Genomic DNA, 27,061 nt, shown 5'->3' with positions numbered 1-27,061 from the left:
ACAGACCTAGAAGGTCTTTGGATGTGATTTGCTTGCCTTAGCAGCCATGTTGCTGGATTAAAATTCCTCTACAGTCTGGTCTTGTCTCTGTGGGGTAGGCATTCAATTCTCTAGTTTTTGTTGCCTTCTTTAGACCCCATGAAGTATAGTGGCTGTGGGATTTCTTGTAGAGTGCTTCTATACATAGGTGGATGACAAGAGTGGTGTAGAAGGGCTAGGTTGAAAGGCTGAGCATACTGCAGAAAAGATCTAGTTGAACCACAGTCTGCTCTAGGATTCAGAGTTCCTGGGGAATGGAAGTAGAGTGGGAAGAGGGTCTCCTGAAGATGGGCAACAGAAGGAGAAAAGTCTGGAGAGACAGGGGTGAGAGAACTCCAGGTTCTACACCTAGAGATAGGGTCCTAGGCAATGGAGGTGGGGTGGGAGGAGGGGCTTCTCTAAGAAGGCTGCTACAGTGCTAAGTAAGTCTAAAGAGATTGTAGTGGAGGGCAGGAAAGATAGTGAAAATTGTTTACCTGAGTCCCAGCCTACTGTGCCCACTGGGGGTCTATGGTAGAGTTTGTTAGGTTCAATGTCTATCACAAAGCAATGAACATAGGTTAGAAGAGAAGACCAAGAGGGTCTGTGGGAAGTGTTGGGCACTTCTTAATCCTTATGTTGGTAATTAAAACACACTATTACCATATATCTCACTTTTTCTCTCCCTCTTGAGTTTGCTGATCCTACCCCTCTTTTCCTTTTGTGTTTGTGACTTTATTTCTGTTTTCTCTCTCATCCTGAATGTGCCCTACCTCACAAGTCAGTCTTTAAGAAGGCTGATACCAAGGGATTGGTTTCTTACATACCCATTGATGCCAGTTATAATTTCTCACACTCAGTCACCACTCTAAGTTTAAGAAAATAAGAATAGAAGGCAGGGGACTCAATACGATATTCATAAGTGTGATACTGGTTCTTGAGAATCATCTACACTTACCTTCTGTTTCTATGACTGAACCTAAGCTGATGAATGCTTGGAGCTAACAAGCTGAAAACATAGTCCCTCTTCCCCAGGTAGCCCATTTTCCTAGCTTTATCTCTAACCAAGGCCTGCATCGTTGTCCCTGTTTTGCCTGACCAGTGATGTTTTTGTTGGTAGTCTCATACGGCTTGGATGTGAAAAAAAGGATCACTTTCCTTCTTGCTCCTAGCAGCACAACTCCTGGCTTGTATCAAGGGAAGAAGTGCGGCTCAGCAGATCTATCCTAAAGCCACCTTCTCAGAGGGAGGTGATTGGATGAAGTAACTAGGTGATTGACTGGAGATAAATTGCTTTAGACTATTAATGATGATGCTTTGTGGGCCTGGGTTGGAGATGATATGTGCTTGGTGAATCTGCTGTGAGACATGGGGACCAGAACAATATTATATTCCACTTATCTCTATGCACTATGAGTGCCTACACTTCTATCTTGGGTGCGTTTCAGCATCTTACAATATTTGCAAATGCAATCTACCATTTTGATTTCTCACAACTGTCTCAGAAGGAAAAGAGAGCAAGATATCTAGGAAGCTGTTCCAGGAGACCAGGAAGATTAGAAGCATGAGATTAACAAGTAGTTCACGCCATTAATCATGCACCACTAGCTAACAAAGGGCTGGGACCTTATAATGTGCAACAACAACAACCCAGAAGCAAAGCACTGCTGCTACTGTTGGGTCTGCTATGGAGGGCTTGCCTCAAATGTGCTATTTAATCTCCTGTGATACCACGAAGATCTGAGAGATACAGAAGCAATTAATTCTGTCCCTTGAATGTCAGGCTCTTGTCTATTAAGGAATTATAGTCAGCTCTAGAGATGATTTAAAGAGCTATCTGACACATACAATATGCAAAATTAAATAACCCATAGTCATCACGGCAGGATGGTTTACAATAGGTGTTAAATAATGTATCTTTATTAATGAATTTATTTTCTCTTTGGTAGCCACCCCTTTCCTCTGTAAGCCATGACAAAACCTAATAAAAGTCAAATATACAACCCTTGGTCTAATGTTGGTATGGAATCAATTAAATACTCAGGAGGCCACCACCTTTAAGGAGACTTCTTTTGGAATGTTGGCAGAAGAAAGGAATGTGAAAGTAGACAATGTGGTGCCTGGTATGGTAAAATCAGATACTGTTGTTGACACATGCGCAAGAAGGTTAAAAGAAATAAACGAGCAAAAATCAAATGCTACAGCAAAACTATTTGTAGGGAATTCTCTTTTAAAGTGACCACTAAACACATTGAGAAAAAAGATTTTCTAAAGACCATCTTTCCTTACACCTTCAGTCATTATTCCACCTCTTGTCTACATATGATCCAAAACTACATAAGCTACTAATAGTGAGCCAGTAGGAAAAGCCTGGGTCAATGCTGAAAGCTCACCTGGAGAAAGCTCTGTGCGTAGCATCTGAACAGTTGTCTTCCTGTAGAAACATGGGGGTGGAGATATGGTGTGGTGAGTAGGGGTATGTTGAGAGAGAGAGAGAGAGAGAGAGAGAGAGAGAGAGAGAGAGAGAGAGAGAGAGAGAAGACTATATGAGATGATTAGGAGGGAATAAAAAATGAGAAATGATGTAATTGCATAATAATTTTAAAATATAAAAATAGATTTAAAACATGAAGGATATGCTGTTTCACACCTTTAATTGCTATCTATTAATAAGAATTGCTCCTGTCTGAACGAAATACAGTGACAGAGTGGTGCAGAGACTGAAGGAAAGGCCATCCAGGGACTGCCCCACCTGGGGATTCATCCCATATGCAGTCACCAAACCCAGTCACTATTGCTGATGCCAAGAAGTGCTTGCTGACAGGAGCCTGATATGGATGTCTCCTGAGAGGCTCTGTTAGAACCTTAAAAATTCAAATGAGGATGTTTGGAGATAACCATCATACTGAGCATGGGGACCCCAATGAAGAAGTTAGAGAAAGGACTGAAGGACCTGAAGCAATTTGCAACCCCACAGGAAAAATAACAATATCATTCAACCAGACCCCCCAGAGCTCCCAGGGACTAAACCACCAACCAGAGTACACACATATGTAGCAGAGGATGGCCTTGTCCACCATCAATAGGAGGAAAAGCCCTTGGTACTGTAAAGGCTCATTTCCCCAATGTAAGGGAATGCCAGGGTGTTGAGGTGTGAGTGGGTGGGTAGGAGTGGGAGCATCTTCATAGAAACAGGGGGAGAGGGATGGGAAGGAGGTAATCAGGAAACGGGATAACATTTGAAATGTAAATACATAAAATATACAATAAAAAAGAAAAAAAAAAGAAAGCTGGGACAACCAAAACAACAACAACAACAACAACCCCCCAAACCCAATTACTTGTTGGCTAACTTTTAGGGAGTTAAGTTAAATAACTTTTGGGAAAGGTGAACTTTGGACTCTACTCTTAGTACATTCTAGTTAAAATTCTCTTTGGACCCACTTCCCCCCTCCCCATAATCTTTTCAACCAACCACACCAAGGAGCTGGAGTCAGCTTGATCTTTTCCTCACTTTCCCTGAATTCAGTTCCTATGGGCTCAATTTCTTAACTTGGCCCTTTGCAGTTACTCTCATTCTACATTTTGACTGCTTAGCTGTCTTACAGTCTGTGGCTACACTATTTCTTTGAAGCAATATTCTGTATGACTATATTTTTTTCTGTCTGGCAAACACTCACAGTTTCTCACTCATTCTTTGTATGGAACCACAGACTTCACAATACGAACTCAGTCTAACATCCCTGTCCAGTATGTAACTTGATAATCCCACAAAGCTAGCCAAATTAACCTCTTTCTCTACCCATTGCTGGTGTTCCTAACTTCTCCAATGGACACCGCCTAATATGACTCTTGCCTTTCCATAGTTCTAATCGTCTTCGGGATTTTGCATACTCACGCATTGTCATGTATGAGGACAGTTGGTGCAAAAGCATTAGACGACATCTCCACTCCTTGTACTTAAGTAGATGTAAGGCTGGCCTCTGTCTCTATTGTCTGGAGATTCTCCACTGTCTAGGATAGTTCCTCAAAATATGTGATCATTAAATAAGTTAAGTTAATGTCATCAATTAATTGTATAAACCAGAAAAAAAATCTCATTTTGGTTTTAAATGTTTATATTTATAAAGTCTTGGTTTTTGTTTCTTTCTGATTTATAAAGACTATGATGTTAAACCATTCCATGTCATCATATGCCTACTTTAAATGAATAAAAAAAAAGCAGTGCCTTTAACATTGTGAGACTTTTATTACAATCATTATTTTGATTCCTTCAACTCCACAGTCCTATTACTTTTAACTCCCTACTGCTCTTAGCATATTAAGTACACATGACATTATTATTTTTTAAAGTATTAATTAAAACATTTTTTCTCAACTAGAGAAATATAATGTTTTTTTATTGAGTAAAGGGCTAATAGAATCTTAAATCAAGGTTTTCATGGCCTGACAGATTTTGAAAAAACTTAAAGTTGCCATTTGGCAAGAAGGGTGGGACCTGTATGTTTGCTTTTACTTGAAAATTAAGTAAGATTCTTAAGGCTAGTGCTCCCCCTTTTTTGCATCTTTACCTTTATAAATACATACTTTAGCTATGCTGTGAGAGCTCTACTCTTCTCCTGTGGAGATAGATGCCCAGGACTAAGAAGGCTCTCCAATAGAACCTTGCATGTGTATGTGAAGTTCTCTATATCGTCAAGCTATGGAAAGTGTGCTCCAATATGTAGAGTAACCTGTGACATGATGTGGTGGTTTGAGTAAGAATGGCCCCCATGGATTCATGTGTTTGTATGCCTGATTACCAGGGAATAGCACTATTATAAGGTATGGCTTATTATAAGTTGTGGCCTCGTTAGAAGAGGTAGGTCATTCAAGGTGGGTTTTCAAGCCAAGCCCATTTTCTCTTTCTCTCTTTTGGCTTCCTGCAAATCCAGATGTAGAACTCCCAGTTTCTTCTCTAGTACCAAGTCTGCCTGCATGCCACCATGCTTCCAGCCATGACAGTAATGGACGGAACCTCTGAACAATAAGTCAGCCCTAGTTAAATGCTTTTCTTTGTAAGAGTTCCTGTGGTTATGTTTCTTCATAGCAATAAAATCTCTAACTGAGACGGATGGCAAGAAACTTCCTGATGGTAGCCTGATATGTTGCAAATGAGAATTCTGATGCAAATGCTACTTTGAGTCATCCTTCCATTAAATAATAAATTCATGTGCTATAATGGGTATTTCACTTTTTATTTCATTGAATACTTTTAAGAGTTATTATTTATTTATTTATTTATTTATTTATTTATTTATTTATTTTATATGAGTACACTGTAGCTGTCTTCAGACACACCAGAAGAGGGCATCAGATCCTATTACAGATGTTTGCGAGCCACCATGTGGTTGCTGGGAATTGAACTCAGGACCTCTGGAAGAGCACTCAATGCTCTTAACTGCTGAGCCATCTCTCCAGCCTCATTGAATGTTTTAATGTATATATTTTATTAACTAATATCCCAGTAAAGTAACTCCAGTGAGAATGTCGGTTTTAGATTCATCTCCCATTACTTTTATAAAATATTCTTACTAAAGCAACTTAGAAGAGTAAGTTTTATTTTAATTCACAGTTACAGGTTAAAGTCTACCATAGCGGGGAAGTCAAAGCATCAGGAGCTTGAGGGATTTGGTTCTACCATACCCATAATCCAGAGAGAGAGAGCAATGAAATGCATGCATTCATGCTTGCACTCAGGTCAGTTTCTCAAAGTACACAGTTTAGGATCTTTTGCCTTGGGAATGGTTTCATCTACAGTTGGGTGAGGTTTCCACCCAACCAACCCAAATGCTTGTAGACCAACCTGTTCTAGAAAAATCCTCCTGTGTCTCCCTTTTTCAGTGAATATAGATTTTGTCAAGTTGATGATTAATCACCACAGACAATCAGAATTTTTGTAACGTATTTGTGGAAAGGCTGATATTTAGAAGGTTATTTTATGATATAACATGATTTCCATATGTCTCTGAGGACATTCTTTAGGAAGTTTTTGTGTCTCATCATGAAAAGGTTGTCATTAATAATTCTGATTCCTCTGGAGGTTGGGAAAGTTCCGTATTCAACTAAATAATTGCTTCTTTGCTTTGAATTGCAAAGATGGTTTGTTTCTATTTAGAGTTTTAATGCATGGGATATATTTTAGTGTACAGGAGATAGAATAAGTATTTAACGAATTGCATAATCCTTCTTTCTGAGAGCACTGTGTTTATCCTGTATTGGTTATTTTTAAAATTAGCACATAGTCATGGTCCCTTCAACTCCCAACTCATTGGCACTACCTTGACATTCAATATCAAGGGGAACGATGATCCGGATAATATCTGACAATTTTCAAAATAGTCCGGCAGGTTCTTCTACCTGGTATAAAAGGAGATATACTTAGTGGCACACATTTGAAAAATGCCACCCCACAACACATTATTTTTAGATGTACTGTTCCCTTTGGGGGACCCTAAATGAGATCTCTGGCAAACCTCCTGGCTTTTGAAGTCCCTTTGAAATATAGTACTCTTATTTTTAGGTATCAAGAAGGCCAATGTAATGTAGATTAAAAACATCTGGCCCACAGCTTCTCTTCCTTTCACCCTAGCAGAGCCAGGACTGGAGGGCCGAGGACTACATGGCTGGTTTCTTAACTGGATTTGCCTGCTGCTTCCTCCATCTTTGTTTCTTCTGGATCCATCAGGCTTAGACAAGGAGGAAGAACCGGATCAAAAGAGCCAAGTCTTGTTGTTTGTTGGTAGAGTTAGAAGCATCAAGGACATGGTGTTGGCAGATATTCAAACACTCGTCCTTCCTCTCAAAGGATGTGGTTTGGAATCTGTAGAACCTTCTGTACTGCATACTCCTCTGTGGCACAGGACTTATGTCCCCATTGCTCCCTGTCAGGTGGAAGGCACATCCCACATCCTCCTGTCAGCCACAGTGGACATCCATCCCTTCAGGTCTTGCTCGTATGAATATATTAGAAGGCAAGTTTCTTGAGCTGGGAACTTTTCAAGTCCAGATACTATCTATTCCAGAAGAAAGATCAGAATTTGGGTCCTTGTGTCTGAAACTTGAAAATGTAGCTTGTGTCATTTCGGATTCTTCTCTAGTATTTGAGATCATAACCTCCTCCAGGTGAGAGTCCTGTCACTAACCAGTTAGGTTGTATATCTTCCATAATCAGGCTCAGTGTGTTCTGAATATCCATTGTCTGAAATGCTCATAACCATAATGTTTTGAATTTGAGATTTTTACACATAGAGAGATATATTGAGGAGAGTATACAAATTTCACCATGTTTCATTTTTGTTTTATACATATCTTTTCTTCACCTGAAAGGTAGATTTTACACATTTTAATGCACTGGGTTTAGTGTCACATGATGTGAGATGCTAAATTTTCCACTTGGGAAATCAGTTATTCCTGAAAAAAAAGCTAGATTTTTGAGTATTTCAGAATATGCTTTTGGACTGGGGATATTTAACAGACCCTAAAACTGCAAGATTACCCATGGGTTTCTTGGAGTGAGTATGCCTCATATCTGGGGCTGGAGGTGAAGAAGGGGACACAAATTCTTGACCTTATTACTTTTCAACATGTAGTTTTTCAGGCACAGCAACTCTTCAAAGGGGAAAACTTCATTTAGCTATTTGAACAATTTTTACTAGTGACTTTAGATTTATGATAGGGAAGATGTTCTAGTTAGCATTTTGGGAAGAGCACTTAGCACATGCACATACAGCAGTGTCATGAATGCAATGGTAGCAAATTCTACTGTAAATGTGTGGCATTGGGACCCTAGGTCAACTGTAGTCATTAGTTATGTAATTTCTTGGCATTTTAGTAAGCTTCTGAAGAAAAGAGTTCTCAAAAACCTTCAACTTACATGGATCTTCATTTTCTTAGTTGAATTATTATGAAATGTACTTTTAAGTTAGGTCAGACTTTCAGATGCTGCTATGAATAAATCAATTATATCAGTTGAACCTCCTTTCTTCAGTCAGGTGTATATCTTGGAGCAATGGGATGTCTGGGATATCTCCATGTCCTTGAGGAAGTAGAGCTGCAGAGCAGAACATTGGAGAGAAGGGAACACACACTGTTTTACCTTCCTTGAAGCATTAGCTAACTCATAAGAAGTAGAGAGTGAGAGGCTCAAAAAATGAGCAAAAACAGTTGGAAAATGTGGGAAGAAGATAATCTAAATTTTTGCAAACTTTGTGTTGCTTGAATGATAGAAGCTGGAGGTTAGTGTTATCCACAAAGAAGGGGCCCACATTCTCAGTTGGAACCAGAAAGATTTATTTGTATTGAAATGCCCTAGGTAGACAAGCTCTCATAAAGATTGAAGTCCAGTTTCGAATTAACTCTGTATTTAATTTAAATCCTAGACAAACACTCAAATAAACCCTTGGAGGCAAATAACAGCATTTAGAATTCATACAAGTGTTTACACCTGTGTTTCATTTAATAAACAATCATCAGACTGAATGACAAATGAAACTGAGGAAAAAAGAGGGATGAAGGAAACAGATTCACATCATATTGACATAGACTACGACTATGTGATACAATGTGACCACGGAAACAGAAGATAACATCTGAGCCCTACAGTCACATACGCTCCTAAGATCCTAATATTTGTAACTCCCCATTCATATTTTAAAACTTAACAACCAACATGGCAGTATTAAGATATGGCACCTTTGTAAGGTAATTATATCACAAGAGACACCCACTCCTAAATTAGAATTAGAGTCTTGTTCTGGGAAACCTGAGGCATTCTTCCCTGTAGGGACAAAAATAGAGTTTACCATTCATGAGAAACAAACCCTCACATAGCACCATATTCACATGCATGTTGATCTTGGAAGTCACAGCCCCTAGAGCTGCTGGAGATGAATATGTATTGTTTACAAATTACCTAAAGTGTTTTATAGGAACTGGAATAGACCAGTGTATACAGTACTAGTAATATTAAGTAAGACAAAATTAGATTCTAGGTTGCGATAAACATAAATATACTGTGAACATTAAATAAGCTTGAATATATTTTACACCTTTGTAAGAATATTTGTTGTGACATTTATAACTTGTGGTAGACTGGAATATCCTTTAGAGTATAGAGCTTTTCTGAAGGTTGCAAGGTGCCTGTTGTCCCATTTTATCCCAATGTCAATATCCTTTGAGGAGTATTATCTTTATTGAGAATTATTGGTCACCTGCCTACTGTACTCTACCTCTCCTTTTTTTGTTATTGGGATATGATCTTGTTCTGTAAGGTAGACTGGCCTGGAATTTACTATATAGCTCAGTCTGGCTTCTAACTTGCCTTTTTCTCCCTCAGTCTCCTAAACGTTGAAAATTCCAACCTATTTTTGGGGATTGTGGGTTGGGGAAAATAAAACCAGAGTTCTGTGAAAGCTTCACAAATCTGAACAAATCAGACAGTTATTTGCAGAAAAGAATGGCAAAAATAATCTTATAACTCACAAGGCATATCTTTTCTATGAGCTGTCTCTTCTGCCTAGTTTCCTAAATTTTGAGTGATATAGCCTGGATTTTTTGGTGAAACAATAATAAATAAGTCCATTTTTATTACGCTCATTTATATATCTAATATAGTGTAGCCCCAAAGCCCTGATAATTAAAAATACTTTTGTGCTATGGCAATGCAAACTTCTTTCCAAATTTTGAAGGAGGTTGACACTTGGAACCCAAAATTTAACAGTCTCAAAACATCTTTGGTTTCAGCTTAGGGGACATTTAAGAAATATTTTAAAGGCCTCGAATCTGAAAGACCTCAGAAAGCAGGACCCATGATGCAGTTCAAAGCCATCATAGATGCATCATGGGGGATTGTGTAGGAACTTAATGTCAAGATGTATGTTTCCTCTGGAATTCACACGGGCTTCTGATTTCAGCTATGGTAGCATTTTGTAAGTCCCCTCACAGCTCCACAGTTCTTCACAATCACCTGACACCACAGCCTCTACCTGTCATTAACATGGAAGCCTCTCCGAAGTGTAACAGGTTTCTGGGACATTTATCCAATTGCCTTCTGCTTCTCACAACTTTGAAAAATAGGGCTTGTCTGATAGATTGGATTTCTCATAATTTCGGATTTGCATTGTTATCACTTCTTTTGCAAAACACATCAGTGTAGCTATTGTGTTTTAAGCGTTTATGATTATTTATTGGGAGTGCTGAAAATTAGTATAGTCTTATTAATCAACCTGACTAGACTGAAATGCATGATATCCCCTATTGCTATTCCTCATACTAATAGGCTCTCAGGACTTACTCGTTTTCTATATAATTATATGAGTACATATATCTATATTTACATATTAGCATATACCCCGGTTTTGTAAAAGTCTACAAATGAACACCCAAACATACCTTCTGAAAGTAATTACAGAGTAATCACATCTTCAGTTTGTTTGCTTGATTAATTTTTAGGGGCAGGGTCTTGCAATGTAGCCTAAGTAGGTTTGAATTTTGTGATTCTTCTGCTGCAGCCTTCTGAATGCTGGGAATTCAGGAAGGGACTAGAATGTCTGGCAAATTCTGTTTATATGTGCCTATAGTAAACTATCCCCCATCTATCAAAACCTCTGTGAATATAACTTAAATAAGACTTGTTAGGGACGTGCTTCACCCTGACAGATGGATTAGCCTAGAGCCTTTGTGTGGTGCAAACCTGAGTATACTGGGGTTGCTTGAGAAGTGGTGAACACCATTTGCCACTCTTTGTCCCGTTGCCATTTAGTAATGGAATAATGTTCTCACTAGTAATGTGTCCAGGAAGCTTTTCTTTTTCATTCTCCCAAGCAACACATACATTTGATCTTTTGTTTAAATGCAAAGTTTCTATAATTGGCATATGCCTGACCTTTACTGGATTTGAATTTCAATTGTTGATTCTCTCTCTCTCTCTCTCTCTCTCTCTCTCTCTCTCTCTCTCTTTGTGTGTGTGTGTGTGTGTGTGTGTGTGTGTGTGTGTGTATGTGTAATTCACGATTATGAATGCAGGTGCACAGTTGCCATGCTGAAGTGAAGGTCTGAGAACATCCTTCATGTTGGTCTCTCCTTGGCATTCACCTTGTTCGAGGCAGGACTCCCTTGTTTTCTCTCATGGTATATAATAGCCTGGACCATGAGCTTCCGAGAGACTCCCACCTCCTCACTCACCCTCCAGTATCAGTGATGTGACTGCAGATGCTTGTTCTATACATCTGGCTTCTGTGTGGGCTCCAGGGATTTGGTCTCATAACCTCACAGGTGTATAGCTAGTGCTCCAGCTTGGCTTTTACATGTCCCTCTGCTATGTCTGTGCAAACATCTCAGTCTCTGATTTTCTTGAGTCTTTTTTGTATATATTTACCATTGGAATGAACTAAGCACAACTACATAAAATATGAAGCTACATTCCAGGGATATCATAGAGGCCTCTAAGTCCTTTCTTGTCCCTTCATTTTTCTTTTTCTTCCAGTAACATGGATGCTTCCTTTTTCAGTTAAGAACTTGACTCTGTTTTTTCTATTTTGTTTTGTTTTAAAACAGATTTTTATTTAGTAGCATGTTCCTGTTCACTAGCTCTAATTTTTAAAAGAAACGTTTATTTTTATTTGTGTATTTATGCCTGTGAATGTGGGTACTGTTAGAGGAAAGAGGAGGAAGAACAGGAGTTGCAGGTGGTTGTGAGCCATCTGTCATGGGGGCTGAGAACTGAATTGGGAGATGAACTCTTGCCCTCTGAAAGAGCAGTAAGGGCTAATATCCTTTGAGTCAGCATTCTATTCTTTAAAGTTGTATGTATGTATGTATGTATGTATGTATGAATGTATATATGTGTTCGTTCGTTTGTTTGTTTACATCTGTATGAATGTTTTGCCTGTGTGTATGTATGTGGACACCATGCATGGGGAAAACGTCACAAAGTACCCTAGAAGTGGAGTTGTGGATGGTTATGGGTTACCATGTTGATGCTGCTTACCAACCCCATGTCCTCTGCAAGAGCAAGAAATACTCTTTTGAGCTATCCTTCCAGCCTCCCATATCTGATTTTGAGATAGTGATTATGACAAGAAGATGTAGAATTCTGGTTACTCCAAGGAGAATAAAGTACAGGTGTAAGGAGCAGACAGAAGGCTAAGCCTTACAGACTGGCACTACAAAGTTGTCAGCACACATGCTGTTTCCTTGAATAGGGAATTATCTCAGGGTGAGAGAAATATGTAGTCTAATGGCTTTGTTATGTTGTCTACTCATACTCTCAGTGTGCACTCAGTCAGTCTAGAGAAAGTTCCTTAACAAATCAGATTCAACAGTGTTTTCATTATCTGGGGTGATTGGGGCACAGAAGCATAAAAGTACTATATTTGAGATCACATTCTATATCAAAAATTGATACATATGTGTGTGTGTGTGTGTGTGTGTGTGTAAAATTATTATGCATGCCATCATTAGATGTAGTGTAACTAGAGACAATCAGACAGAATCCTGACTGTCACTTCCTGACTATGTAACATGTCCTCGCACGGTGCTTAAATTGTCTGTGAAAATAGAGATAAGCTGTCTTTCCCCTGGAGAAGCTCTCAGTGACTGGCACCAGACTTCAGCCCTTTCCTGTTCTCAGCATGAGATTCCTGGGGAAACTCCAATCCTTGGAGATTGTTGTTAAAATAGGTTGATAATAAAGAAGAAGAAAACACATGTCTCTTTAAAACCCTTTTCTTTATGTCAGCTAGATAACCCTTCTTTCTGGGATGCTGGGACCCCATCTTCTTAGGAGAAGAAGTATAAAAATCGTTATTAAAATCATTATTGGTTGATGATAAGTTCTTTCAGTTTGTGTCATTCCTTTTTCTGATGCTCAGTTTCTTATTGAACCCTCTCTTGCTGCTGAGATACCTTGAAAGATAGGACTGCCTATTGCATCAGCCTGACTATCTTTATCTAGGTCCAGTTATCTTGAACACTCCTTAGATATCTGGAGACAACTATGCAAAGACTGGAAATGATGATCTGACTTCTGAATGCAGAGCCCCAGCTGGGACTGTTTGAAACCTTTCTTTAGGACCTCTTTGTACTTACCTGCCCCAGTGACCATTTTTACCTTAATCAGATAGGAAGACTTGCTCTGGTGTGGGATTGCTATGATTGGTGGAAAGGCTGAAATTAAATCCCAATACAGCACTAATTGTTGCAATTAGTTCAAATGAATATTTGTGATTGGCCAAACAAATGACTGCAATTGTACAGACATCTTTGTTGAAATTATCCGAGCACCTGTTTAGGCTCACTCCGTGAGTTGCCTGGAAAACACACTCTTGCATTTCCTCTCTTGGTTTGAAATATAAGGTTCAATAAAGACCATTTTGGGGTGGTTTTTCTCTCCTGCTTGCAATAATGCAGTCAAGGTGGTAATAGTAAGAAAAAAAAGAGAGAGAGAAGTAGCAGAGGCTGGTGGCAGCGGCAGCAAGGCTAACAGTAGCACCAAGGATAGCGTCAAATACAGTGGGATCTCTGAAGAAATACCAGCATTGGGCCAGCCCACTGACAAGTGGGCGGGTTTTAATCCCCAGGCTCAACCCAGCTCTAATCATAGTAGTGCTCACAGCCTTGCCCTCCTTGACAGCTAGCTGAAGAAGTCCTACACTGCCTGTGACCTATATGGTTCAACACCACCTGGCTCCAGAGCAAGGTGCCTGCAGTCAACATTTTATTTTTTCTGAAGAAGGGGCCACCTGCAGAGACTCTGGGCCTATGCAACAGTAGCATTGCACACAGATCTAAGTCCACCAGGTGTCAGGTGATGTGGCTTATTTCTGGTTGCTGGCCGGGATGTCAACCTGGGTGGGAGTACAGGTCTGAGCTTGAATGACTGCAGCTGTTCCATGTAGCCCAGACTTGAATGGATCCTTGTAGGTTGATGTCATTATGCAGGTGAGGGCAGACAAAATAAAACAAGGCCTGTCATTGGACAAGAAGGAAGGGAGGTGGAAACAGAGGTTTTAGAAGGGAGGGAGAGGAGGAGAAAGGGGCCAGAGTGAAAAGGAAGGAGCTGAGAGAACTTGGCAGCAGATGTTAAGATTCTTCTCTGTGTATAGTTACAGGTTGGTACGACTATTCTTAAGGGACGGATGTGTACAGGATTTTGTGTCGTCTAGATGGGCAATTATATCTTATCAATTGGATCAGAGGATATTGTGCAGTGTGTTCTTTCATGTGGTGACTTAATTGAGTTCAAGGGAGTGTATGGTGGCGGAATGCACAGGGCCACCATGGAATTGGGATGTGTATGCCTGGTGTGGTAACAACCTCCCCTGGGAGCTAGATGGGTAGAGAGATTGCTGCTGGGCTCAGAGAGTAGCCATCAGCAGTGTGAGATGGGATGGAGCTGTGAGTGAGGACAGGGTGTGCATTGGAATGGTTTGCAGACCACATGGGTCAGAGAGTAGATGAGAGATAAATTAGTGCTAGTTCCAATGGCCCACAGGAGCTGGAACTAGCCAGAGAGCCACCGCCAGGGTATGTGCGGGAGCTGTTCCACCAGTTCTTTATTCTTTACCGCAACAGATCCTTAGGTGGCGCAAGTCAGTGATCACTAAGGGAACAGCTTGAACAGTTTGAGGGCTCTGAGAGAGGGAAGACACCTGTAGAAGAAAGATCGCCTGAGAGATCTGGCTCTGAAGTCAGATAGCTTGCAGGCACTCATTTACAGGACAGTTCCGGGGAGCAGCCAAACCTTCAAGATGAAGAATCTTAGACTCCAGGCTGACAGCTATAACCCTAGATGCTACCAAGGACCAGTCAGTGCTAACGCAGGTCTTGGAACACATGGATGGCTAGGGATCCCATCTCTGAGGCTGTATCTCACTGTGACCTCCTGTTCTTTTCTTCTGTCTTCTACTCTCAACACACAGCGAGGGAGATGAAGGCTTCTACAAGAGGCCAGAACTTGAGCAACCTCTCCCATATCTATGATTAATACATAGGCAGAATGAAAGAGCGTCCAACCGTCTGACTTTTGATAGACCCGACTGAGAAGCCATAGTGATACCCGAAAGATAGTAAAAATATCCAAACCAGGTTACATCCGTCTGGGAGTTTTACAGATTTGAGGAAGGAATTGTACTTTTATGTCTTCTGTCAGTACCAAGGAGAAAGTTGGCTTAGCGCTTTCTTAGGTTCAGCTGGACTGAGAACGGCAGGGAGGAAATTTATAAAGAGACTCTTTGGTTAACGTTGAGTCCCAGCATCTGTCAGTCACAGTCCGACCCAGGTCCCCTCTCACCCTGGCAATCTTTTGTGTAGAATTAGCTTGGGCGAGCTGTTTATTTCTCGAAAATCAGAGCAAACAAATTCAGTAATAAAAGACCTTTCACCTTCCGTGCCAAAGTCGATAGGAGAATTTTAGCTGTTAATTTGTATTTACTTTTAAATATTTATTTATTTATTTTCTGTGAGTCTATGTGCATGTGTGGGGTTGAGTACACATACATCAATGCAAATGCCCACAGAGGATTCCAGTGAGCCAGGGATGTAGGCAGTCGTGAGCTACCTGACGTATGTGCTGGGTATTGAACCAGGGTCATCGTCTCTACTGAACCCTGGGTCTCAATATGTTAATTTAGCCCCAAATAGCAGTTTAAGATAGAATGCCTCCATTAGAATTCAGCTAGTCTATCCCAGAGAGAATTTCTATTTCTTATTTGTGAATGCCCCTCACTATTACCGATGTATGCTGAATAGAGCAGGGCTGTGAAGTTGAGTGAGCTCACATGCCGCACACTGGTTTTGAGCATTCAAACAAATCGGGTAAGCTCTAGGTTCTGAACTCACCCCACAAGCCATCTTGGAGCTTAGCTTTTACATTTTCCCTTTTATAAAATGGGAGTCATAATGGCCCATGGGGGTGAGCCTGAGAAGTAAATGACATATTGAATAAAGTAGAGCTTAACAGACATTTTCCTCTAAGGATAAAGTTATCTTCATCTTTCTGCCCTTTTGGGGCATTCAAACCTCTGTTCCAGCCTTTTATTTTGCTGCAAATCTTCATGTGGGCAGGGGATGGGATGAAGTTAATCTCAGCAGCAGAACGGTAAGAGCCTCTATTCACCTAGCCCTTCTGCTTACTGAGGACTTTTCACTGCTGTTCACTCTAGGTATCCGCACTGAAACAGTTGTCTGTCACTTCTACTGTGTCGCACTCCCTGATACTTGCTTTCCAGACCACCTGACAGCTGCTGCTTCTGCTGGTAATCTTTGGCAGAAATACAGATGTTGAAAATGGGTTTTTCCCTCACATGAACCTCTTCTATGTGCTTTAACTCTTTGTTACCCTAGCCTCTGACCAAGTTCAGAGTTCCTTCCATCCTCCGTGGTGAGAGTCTTCCAGATCATAAAATGTTCACCATTCTCTATTCTCTGGTCACAGTCCCTACAGACTGATGTGAGTAGCTGGCTTTCCTTCTCTTTTATGCTTTGATTACACTAGGCCCTGACATATTTGAAACATTGACTAAATAGTGACTGTAGTTACCACCACCATCACAGTCATGATGCTCATTACATTTACAAATACTAAGACACCAATGAACTGACATCTCTAATGCCACTGACCATCAGATTCTGGTCTTTTGTTTGTTTGCTTGCTTGGCTTGTTTTAACTAACATAGTTGATGGATTGAGTATTACCTTCCTCTCTATACCAGTTCAGTGTTCTCTGGAAGTGATCACTTGGCATTATTGTACCCTTATTTGCACAAAAGCATATTAGTGAATAGTCTCTCCTACTGGGGTTTTCAAAGAAGGATTTATTTGTTTTAGATCTATAGTTATAGAGATTACAGGGGTCAAAGTTAAAGCAACCTATTTGGCCATTCAATATGAACGTAGACACTACTCACATACATGCTAGAAATAAGCCTGCTGGTACATTTTCTTGAGTTTTATGGCTTGACAAGAAAAAGATAAATTATTTGTGATAGTTCTTATTGGCAATAATTCTTGAGTTCGAGAATTCTTTTTATTGCCTTTTAGTTAAATGCAATATTTGGATGACTAGACAGTTAGTGATATAACTGTGGTCTGGTGCTAATAAGCTGTGAGGAAAGGGCTTCAGCTGTGTTGGATAATGTTGTTCTCTATTGATAGCTTTCAAATAATTCACATTGTAATTCCTATTCTGTGAGCTCAGTCACAACACTTAAACAGGAAGGATGGAAATATGAAACTGTTGCTAGGAGTCACCCACCCTAATAACTAGATGCAAGAGTTTGAAGAGGAATGGGAAGGGACCAAGAATTGTTTTTGTTTTATTTTTTACTATTTTTTGTTTCTTTTACTATTTATATAATATTTTACTATTTATTTTTATTATGTATTGTTTTAATTATACTGTAGTTTTTCTGAAACCATCATGTATTAGGAAGAAACATGCTGGATGTTATAGTCTCTGTACTCTGAAGGACACTTTCTTTCCAGTTCTGCTATCAATTAAAGTAAGTATTACACTTATAAATCACAGCTCTTCTTGTCTGAGTGTATCCGCTGTGGTTTGAGAAGATAATGTATGGTAAGCATCACTTTGAGCATGTCAAAGTACAGTTAATAAAAAGGAAGTGATTCAGTGCTTCAGACAGCCAGGCGACACGGCATGTTTGTGTTTGGATTAGATGACTATACTCTTTAATCATCATTATACTCCCATCAACCTGACCAAGATTTGTTAGGCGATTTACATAAGATCATCAGGAGAGAGGCTGCACCCACTTGCCCATGCCTTGTTAACTTAAGCTCAAGAAAGGCCTTCCAGTTCAGATTTCATTTCCTCTAATAGGTCTGGCTTCTGGGAAATGTAGTACTTGAGACTTCTCTGGCCCATACATTCTGCTGTGATAATAGGGATGACTTAGTCATCACCAGATGATTGATGTAACTTAGTGCCAGTTCCAACCATCTGTGCACAGCACTTGGGTCTTGTCTGTCATTTACCAAGGGTTGGGGAGTGCCTTGTATTTCTGTAACTCTCAATTCTGTCACACTGAAGTGAATTGGTTTATGAAATAGTCGAGGAAAACATAAAATCTCGTATTTGCAGTTGTTCTGTGAGAGTTCTATATTACGTCAGGTGTTAGGCAAACAGAATGGTTTGCTTTAAATAACAGGGTACAGACTCTTCTATGAAGGGATGTTCCTTCTGTTTAATTCATGCAATAATTCATAACTAGTAAGAAAATGGAAACAAATCTGAAGATACTTCTTTGGTGTCTTGACTTAGGTTTTTCCGGAAGCTAGCTCATTGGCTACAAGAAAAGATTCCTTCCTTCCTTCCTTCCTTCCTTCCTTCCTTCCTTCCTTCCTTCCTTCCTTCCTTCCTTCTTTCCTTCCCTCCTTCCCTCCTCCTCCTCCTCTCCTTCTTCTTCTTCCTCTTCTTCTTCCTCTCTCTCTCTCTCTCTCTCTCTCTCTCTCTCTCTCTCTCTCTCTCTCCTCTCTCTTTCTTTGTTGTATTGTTGTTGAAAATATGGTGACCGAACTGCACCTGAGATGTTCTCCATCTCATGGGAATCTGCAATACAGTGTAGTATGTTATAGTGACTCCTTGCACCTGTTATAACAAATGATCACAAACCATGATAAATTACCACAAACCTGTAGCTTCTGTGCTCACAGCTCTAGAGACCAGAAGTCTGAAATCAGTTCTCCAGGGAAAAGATATAGGCTCTACTCTGTGAGCCTGCAAGCCATGGTCTAGAGGCTATCTCTTCCGGGTCCCCATGTCCACTATCATTCCTTGGCTTATCATGACATTAGTCCAATCTCTGCTTTCAATCAATGACCTTTTTCTCTTTTGTGTAGTAAAATCCCTCTTTGCATGACCTTATAAAGGCATAGGTGACTATATTTAGGTCTCAACTAGAAATTCCATGATAATTGTCCTATCTCAGAATCTTTAATTACAGTTTTAAAGTTGTCTTGTTTTGGTTTTGCTACATAAGGTAATGGCCCATGCTCTAGGGCTTGTAGTTTATTGTCTATTGTGAGCTTACTATTAAGCCTACACACAAGCATTACCAGGATGTTTAACACCTTACTAGTAACAGTGCTTTATAAGTATCAGCAGCTCTCTTCATTGGGAATATAGAGCCTCTTAACATCAAGTTTAGAAACACCGCAAAACAAAATAGAGAGGAAACATCCAGAGTTTGTATAGACTTAAGTTTATATGGAGTTGTGCATTTAAAATTGTGTGAGGGTTACATTCATGTTTGCCAGCATTGTGTGCCTTTATCTTTGAATATTTTCTCAAAAGCAGATAAACTCATGGAGAGTTTATTGAGTTTACCTTACCCCAGTCAGATATATATATATATATATATATATATATATACATATATATATATATATGTATATATATATATATATATAATATGTGAATGGAAGTACACATGGAGGCCAAGGGCTGCGGATCCCCCCCGGAACAACATAGTGATGGGAACCAAACTTAAGTCCTCTGGAAGAGCACCAAGATCTTACCTGATGAGCCATCTCTCTAACCCCCGTAATTGCTTTCTTTGTCCATAGAAAAAGATGAATTATGTTATTTGATTTGCAGAATAATTAACACAACTAGAAATAGTTGTATGAATTGAGTTCAGCTAGATCCAGAAGGGCGAATATAATTTTTTTCTCTTAGTTATGTCTCTAGAAATTTATATAGATACATAAAATCGTGCATATGCCAAGTGGAAGCAACTGTCTAATGTAGTGAAGGGGTTAATAGGAGGGGGAGGGAAAGAGGAGGTAGAAGGATGGGGAATGTGTTCCCTGTATATGTATACGAGTGGAGAGGAAGTCTCTTTCCTATGCCATGGTATTCTTGTTCTGCAGATATTGATGAAACGCTGAATTTAAAACTCATTTTCTTTCCCACTGATGCAATAATTAAATAACCGGTGGATGTTCCAGAAGCTTTGAAAAACAAAGTGTCTTTTTATCAGGCAATTCAAATGAAGGTCTGACATACAGCAGTGATCCCTGGGTTCCCAAGGGAATCGTAACTTCCTTCCTGGTTTTAGCTGTTCTTGGTTCCACCATTTTTCCATCATGGTCTCTGACTGTGAGGCCCACGTTGTGCTTTGTTCTGTAGTTCTAGGTTGTTCTCATCATTGTTAGAATGCCTCAGGCCAAAGCCTGGCTTTGTGCTTCTCGATGCCCCCCTGCAGGTGATGCTGCGCAGTGCCTGATGTGGATTCTTCAACCTCTCTTCCTGTCCCAGGTATCCTGTGATAAGATTATGCTTCCTTCTCTACCTCAACTAAAACACAGATCTAGTAATGACTGTGTGGAAACCACAACACAGCTGATAATAGATTGAAAAATTCTATTTTTTCCAAGGCTAAACATAAAACGAATTGCTCATGCTTCTAGGTGATTGACAACGATAAAAGCTGGGTATGAGAGACAATGATCTCACTAACTTTTTTTGTTAGATAATACTGCCTAACAGAAATTCATTGATTTATTCAACAAATAAGAAAATTTCTATCTATAAGCACTTTGCCTCAGTGAGGGTGAGGCAGGAATAATGTTGGAATACATAAGTAAAAAAGAGCCCCTTGTCTAAGAGTCTGGTTGAAGTCTCCCACCAGTGAAGAAGCCAGCACAATTAGCATCCACTGTGACGATCTCACCTTACAGATAATATTTATCTCATAGCTTTATATTTTTGTTTTTAAATTACGGTGGATCTGGCTTCAGACCTAATATTTGTGATCTTGGATGGGGTTTCATTCCTTTTCTTAGTTATCTCCTAAAATTCACAGATGTGCACGCGCGCGCACACACACACACACAGACACACACACAGACACACACACAGACACACACACACACACACAGAGAGAGAGAGAGAGAGAGAGAGAGAGAGAGAGAGAGAGAGAGAGAGAAACTCAGAGGCAGAGGCAGAGACAGAGAGATAGACAGAGACAGAGAGAGAAAAAGAGAGACAATGAGACAGACAGACACACAGAGACACAGAGAGAGACAGAGGCAGAGACAGAGAGACTGAGACAGACAGACAGACAGACAGACAGACACACACACACACACACACACACACACACTGTTTACTTTCTTTACAGTAAAGCTATCCCTCAACGCCCCCTGGTCCAGATTCTTATTTGATCACTTGTAATGGTGTCAGGCTCCTCCTTGTCATCGCATGGTGCTTCCTTGGCAGCCTTTTGAAGACAGTAAATTCAAAACCCACAAAAAAAAATCCTACTGTGAAGGAAAAGGAACTGCAACTCTGTCTTGGCAGAGCCCATGCCCGTAGCTTTGAGTCGCCATACTTTCTCCTAGGCTCCGCTCTTGCTCTTTGTTACTTTGGCTTAAGTCTTTGTGAAATCATCCTTGCTAATCCCCACTTTGCTTCACACTGGCTAGTCCTGGAATTCTTTGTTGTATCACACTTGGCTAGAGTTGAGGTCCCTAAAGGACTTATGGAAACCATCAGACCACTCTGGATGACCAAATGGAGCTGTGCCTCAAGCTTCTATCTCCTTGCTTACAAGGGAGTGGACTTTAAATAAAACCAGACTTGTTTTGTGTCTTTTGAGAACTTACATTCATTAATAAGAATTATATTTTAAACAATTATAAGCACTGCACATTGCTATTAGGAGTACTGGGATATCTATTTGAAAAGTACACCGAACAGGCCATTGCTAATTTAGACTGACTGGTTGGAGAGTCGTATTCTGCAAGCTTTCTCTGAAGAGGGAATGTCCGAATGGGAATTGGAGGGATGAGTGGGATTTAGCGGGGCGGGAGGCAGAGTGTTGGGTATAATGGGTACAGGAGAAAAGAGAATAGTGAGATGGATCACGACAAGCTGAACGAACTGCAGTAAGACAAACATGAATCTATAAAAGTACTACGGAGCGTGGAAAAATGGCAAGGGATAGGCGTAAACCAGAATATCCAGGCCTTCTAAGGATTTGGTCTTGCTAGGGTGCCAAGAGCAAACTGTTGAAAACTGGGGTCAGACCTGTGTCTTATTTTAATTTTAATCACTTCATTTGCATGTTAATTATTTTGCTTAAAGGACATCCTGAATTTGGTGGAGGTTTCTAATAGATGAGTAGCCCCAGTTACCTCTGCGTCTCGTTCTAATACATAGAATGTCTCTCTCTGACTGTTCTGAAGAAATAAAGTTTCAAAGTTTCATAGATATGAGAAACGAAGTTATAAGAACAAGGTTTTGAGAAATACATCTGGGGGTCAGGATGCCTATGACAAACTTGTGACCTTTCTGAGAGATACATCTGACATCAGGATACCCAGTGATATGATAAAGTTTTAGTGATCAAGATTCTGACTAAGCTAATTAAGCAATAACAACTGTTCTTGGAAAGACCCACTACCCCTCCCTGTGGTAAATTCTGAGAACAACCTCAAGATGTCATCCTGACCCTGCCCGACCACCCAGTTCACAGCCCCTCTAAGGGACGTGCCAACCTAGCCCTTTCCCAGTGATTCTCCAAGGCCAGGTGCAGGGCTGGATGAGGAAAGTGACCAACTGAACCAAGAACAGCCCCTTGGGCAGGCCAGCCAATACCTGACCAGATCCTTTGTCCTGTGCACCACCAATGAGAATAGGCCAGCTAACCCTGTTGCTGAAGTCTGCCCTCTGTAACAAATAAAAGTTGTGTGCTTTTTGGGTTCAGGGTTGCCTCTCCCTGTGTGGATGAGCAACCCCACGTACGTGGATTAAAAATCTTATACCCTCACGCTATTGCAGTGGTCATTTTGTCAATCTGTGTCCTGTGGGTTGTGCTCCTGAGGTAAGGCTACTATGGGGTCTTAACAACAGTTCCTGCCACAGCCAGGGTCTCGCATGGCTCAGAATTTTATTCATCGACTGACTTATGTAGTTTGAAATGCTCATTTTATTATGGTGGCTCTCTGAGCATGAGATCTGTCATCTTAAGACTTTTGTGAGTATGTAATGGATGTGTACCAGAGCTATGGTGCTACCCACCTCCGTAGAGAGCCTATACATCTCACTTAACTGTTGATTACCTATTGATACTACCATTTGCCTGTTGAGTAACTCTCCATTTACTTGGGAGAGGAAAAAGAATGGTTGGATTAATCTTCAGCAGATTAATCTTTATCAAAGGCACTACTTGGTAAAGAGGAGACAGAGTGCATCTAGGAAATCTAGATTGGAGAGCATCGTAAAACTGAAAGTGAAAAATGACTTACTCTACTCTTCTATAATCTTCAGCAAACTTTGCTGGCTTTCAGCAATTTATGGTTAAAGGGACAATAAAAGGTTTGTGGATGACTATGGGAACTGTGGCTTCCTATAAGAAGGCAATTCTGATAAGATGCTCTTATAAGTCTTCAGTGTCTGGCTTGTCATTTACACCTACATTCAATTAAACACTCAAAAGTTCCTCTGTATCTTTAAAATATAGAGAGTGAGATGTTGAAATACAAGAAGTTACAGAGTTTGTGTGGATGTAGGGCAGACTTCCCACATCTTAATCCTGTGGGCCATGAAATGATTAAACAAAATTCAAGACCTGATTAAGACTGTAGAGTTACAGAGATTCCCAGGGTTCTTGGTAATTATTCGATAGTAATTTAATCCAAATTGGCAGCAAATTAGTCTTTCAAGGATAAGAAAATGCTAACCAGGTCAGTGACAGTAAAGTCTGAATACTTCATCTGAGCCTAAGAACAGGTTATCCTAACTGATTTGTTAAGACTCCAAACATTCTAATACACCAACAAATATTCTAAGTATGCCAGGTGTTAGAAAATAACCCCAAAAGATAGTTTGAATTGCAAATGTTTGGTGTTTACCTAAGAATTACTTTGATAGCCACAAAATACAAATGGCTATTTCTATTGTAAAAGTTATTATTTACCATTAATGTGAACGGTGTTCCATATTAAAACAGGCCTGTGGTCAGAAGGCCTTGGATGTCCTTGTTTTTCTTTGAGTCGGCATCAGAGGTATCGTCAGACCTCCTGGTTTCTCCCAAACTAATATTTTTCAAGATCAGATTTGGAGCCTCACAACTTTATTTACTTGCAGAGGTAGAATGAAGGTTCTAGAATAAAAGATTCAAAGCACAATCTGAAGGGAAAGGAAAATATGATGACATTTGGAGTCTTATTTATAAAAAAAATCTGCTTTAATACTCATAAATAGGAAGAACAGTGTGAGGGAGCAAATAGTAGGTCTCAGAGCAAAATCCTAACCTTATTGAGAAAGAAGGGAGCCTGGGAAAGTCTTCTGAGGGGGGAATCTCTAGGGTCCTGTTAACCCAACAATGTCATCTTACTGAATAAAACTTACGTCTAGGATCTATTAAATAAAGGTGTTGAAAATAAGCATCTGGCCTTTAGTCCTTTATTCTTCAAAGCATTTTCTATTTTAGAGCACTTACTTCTTTTATTCATTGTGTGTGTGTGTGTGTGTGTGTGTGTGTGTGTGTGTGTGTGTGTGTGTGTGCACGTCTAGGTCAGAGGAGAGCACATTGCAGGAGTTCATTCTCTCTTCTTTCCTTTTACCATGTGGGTCCCAGGGATGGAACTCAAAAGGTCAAGTTTGGCAGCATGTTCCCTTACCCACTGAGAAATCTCCCTGCCTCCCCCACCCCCAGTCCTACATTATAAAAAGAAATCTTGGCTTTACCAGTTGTTAGCAATGACCTTGGTCAGAATCTCTGTTTTCATATACTTCTCACTTTTAAATGGAGTAATATTGTGATTTACTTTGTATAATCAGTGGGAGAAAGAAATGATTGGATAAAAAGGAAGACTGTAGATCGCTCCTGAGAGACACAGCCAGAATACAGCAAATACAGAGGCGAATGCCAGCAGCAAACCACTGAACTGAGAACGGGACCCCCGTTGAAGGAATCAGAGAAAGAACTGGAAGAGCTTGAAGGGGCTCGAGACCCCATATGTACAACAATGCCAAGCAACCAGAGCTTCCAGGGACTAAGCCACTATCTAAAGACTGTACATGGACTGACCTTGGACTCTGACCTCATAGGTAGCAATGAATATCCTAGTAAGAGCACCAGTGGAAGGGGAAGCCCTGGGTCCTGCTAAGACTGAACCCCCAGTGAACTAGACTGTTGGGGGGAGGGCGGCAATGGGGGGAGGGTGGGGAGGGGAACACCCATAAGGAAGGGGAGGGGGGAGGGGAATGTTTGCCCAGATACCGGGAAAGGGAATAACACTCGAAATGTATATAAGAAATACTCAAGTTAATAAAAGAAAAAAAAAGGAAGACTGTAGCATTGCATATGACACAGGGTAAGCCTCGAGTGTTGCCGAATCTACTCTTAGGGGGTCTTGGGAATCTTAAGTAAAAACACAATAAAGTGAAAAGTTACCATAGGTTATGATAGTTATATAAGCATAATGAGTATTCGATGAAATAAACAAAAATTCTCTGAAATAGATATAGAGTTTTAGGAGAAAACACTACGTTGAAATTCACCAATAAGGTGATATTCCAAGCTGCAATTCAAAACAATTGTTTGGTTTGGTTAAACATTTACAGCAGTCTCCAACTTTACACGGCAATGGATAGACAAGGGTTAATGGTGAGCTGCAGGTGTCTTTCTAATATTCAGAAACCGTTTTTCCTGGGGACAATATTAACTGTTTAAGCAAATTCTCAAAAGCTGGTGATGGGAGGGAATAAACCCAATGCTTGCATGTATTGAGTATCGTAGTGTTTTCTTGATTTATTTAAATGGGATAAATCAAGTGCTTTTTTTTTTGAATAGTGCAATTTATATGAAAATGTAATTTCTAGACATTCAGCAGCTCATTCGCATGGTTAAAAAGCTGTTCCCATAATTCCAAACAAATGCAACCTTATATTCTTGTGACTACCAAAAATAAAATATTTTTCTGCAGGCACATTAGACAACTTATTATTATACATTTGTGGTGTTTAAAGATTTATTCTATTTTTGTTTCAGAAGCAAGCTATTATTTCTGATCGACTACTTTGGGTTTTACAACCAATGTTGTCATTAGGAAAACAAATATGTGAGCAAACACAAAAGCGGGATACATCTGAGGAGAACCCTCATAGAAAGATTCTCAAGAACTCATGTAGATAATTTAAAATCACTTTGGTTCCCGATATTCTGAAATGGCTCATAATGATACAAGAGTTTTGTTGCTGTCGTGTCTGGATCTGTTCAGGGTACTGCAGTTGTATCTTAAGGATGAGTTGTAAACACCAGAAAGGCATTTCTCACAAATCTGGAGGCTAGGAAATTCAAGAAGAAGGCTTAGAGTCTATCTGGCAAAGGCTCACCCTTCTACTGTTATAGGTGTGGATCCGAGTCTCAGGGCATCTGCTTAGGCTTCTGAGTCTGTCTGTTTCAGGGAAAAGAGTTGAAACAGGAATATTTTGTTAGAGACAGAAAAAGAGACGGTTTATTAAGGGAAAGAGTCTTTCCCCAAGGAGGTAAGTGGGCTCAGAGGCTTATGGCCACTTGTTGATTTACACAGCACCTACATCTCCCACATTTGCATATCCTGGGTTTTTCCTGAGTGTGCTCTATTGGTTGTCTGTACCCTGGATTGGAATTGTGTCCAGTCCTTCTTTGGCAATCAGCTTTCTTGCAAGTTAATCTTCATGTCCCTTTGTCTGATGTATACTCTAGTGCCTTAATTACGCCCTTGAGTGCTATGGTCCCTAAAACCTTTTGGGGACACAGAATGAGGATGACAAGTCAACCTCTATAACTGTTCTCATGATATAAGGGGGCATATTTTCTGCTCTTTACAAACCTCATGGCTTCCCCCCAGCAGCCCCCTGTATCAACTAGTTGGAAAGGGAGAGGAGAGTTTGGATGTTTTTGTAGCAGGAGGTGACTTGAGTCTCTATCATACAGAGTTTAGTTTGAAATTGCTGTGTATCCTAGAGACACAAGTTGATGTGAATGAAGGA

This window comes from Rattus norvegicus, chromosome 9 (assembly GCF_036323735.1).
Source record: "Rattus norvegicus strain BN/NHsdMcwi chromosome 9, GRCr8, whole genome shotgun sequence".
Taxonomy (NCBI): Eukaryota; Metazoa; Chordata; class Mammalia; order Rodentia; family Muridae; genus Rattus; species Rattus norvegicus.
The sequence above is the reverse complement of the archived record's forward strand: the minus strand, read 5'-3'. Positions refer to the sequence as shown.